Source organism: Schistocerca serialis, chromosome 7 (genome assembly GCF_023864345.2).
Source record: "Schistocerca serialis cubense isolate TAMUIC-IGC-003099 chromosome 7, iqSchSeri2.2, whole genome shotgun sequence".
Taxonomy (NCBI): Eukaryota; Metazoa; Arthropoda; class Insecta; order Orthoptera; family Acrididae; genus Schistocerca; species Schistocerca serialis.
In genome coordinates this window covers 383,581,868-383,582,799 of record NC_064644.1, presented here as the reverse complement: position 1 = coordinate 383,582,799, position 932 = coordinate 383,581,868, and the positions used below count along the sequence as shown (strand labels likewise).

Sequence of the window (932 nt, the reverse complement as noted above, 5' to 3'; positions counted from 1 at the left end):
CGTGCTCGGTGACTGCGTGGTGTGGGTTTCTCGAGGGCAGAGTTATAGGCTCCTGTTTCATCGAAAAAAGCACTCCGTCTTCAGGCCACAAGTGGCCCATCGGGACCATCTGACCGCCGTGTAATCCTCAGATGAGGATGCGGATAGGAGTGGCGTGTGGCCAGCACACCGGTCTCTCGGTCGTTATGATGGTATTCTTCACCGAAGCCGCTACTATTCGGTCGAGTAGCTACTCAATTGGCATCACGAGGCTGAGTGCACCCCGAAAAATGGAAACAGCGCATGGCTGCCTGGATGGTTACCCATCCTAGTGCCGGCCATGCCCGACAGCGTTTAACTTCGGTGATCTCACGGGAACCGGTGTATTCACTGCGGCAAGGCTGTTGACATTTCATCGAAGATCTTAATTTTAGGAAGTACAGCACATTCCTGGAAGAAACGTTAGGTCTGTCATTGGAAGAAATACCTTTAGGAATAAGGAGTAGAATGTGGTATCGGCACGATGGGTGTCCGGCATATTTTTCGCTGATGGCTAGAAATGAGTTGCAGAGACAATTCCTAAATCGTTGGATTGGACGCGGAGGAGATGTGTCGTGGCCGACTCTTTCTCTAGACATGACGCCTCTGTATTTTTTCTTGTGGGGATTCGTAAAAGGCATTGTTTATAAAGACAGTCCAGCTACTCCTGAAGATATGCGAGAGAGAATTGTCAGAGCATGTGCTTCGATAAGTGCCGATGTGGTAAGGAATACCACTCGATCCATGATAAAAAGATTGCTGCACTGCATTAATACTAATAGTCATCACTTCGAAAACCTTCTGTAAATGGACATTCGTGCCACCTTTGTGACCTTCGTTGACATTTCAAAAACCTTACTGTTACAAGTCATTGGATTCATCTCGATAGCCGCTATTAGCAAATAAGTACCAAA

At 47.4% G+C, this 932-nt stretch overlaps 1 pseudogene; it reads right to left on the bottom strand.

Moving 5' to 3' along the window:
- Positions 1–270: 270 nt before the first annotated feature.
- On the bottom strand, positions 271–388 carry LOC126413668 (5S ribosomal RNA; annotated as a pseudogene).
- Positions 389–932: the final 544 nt, after the last annotated feature.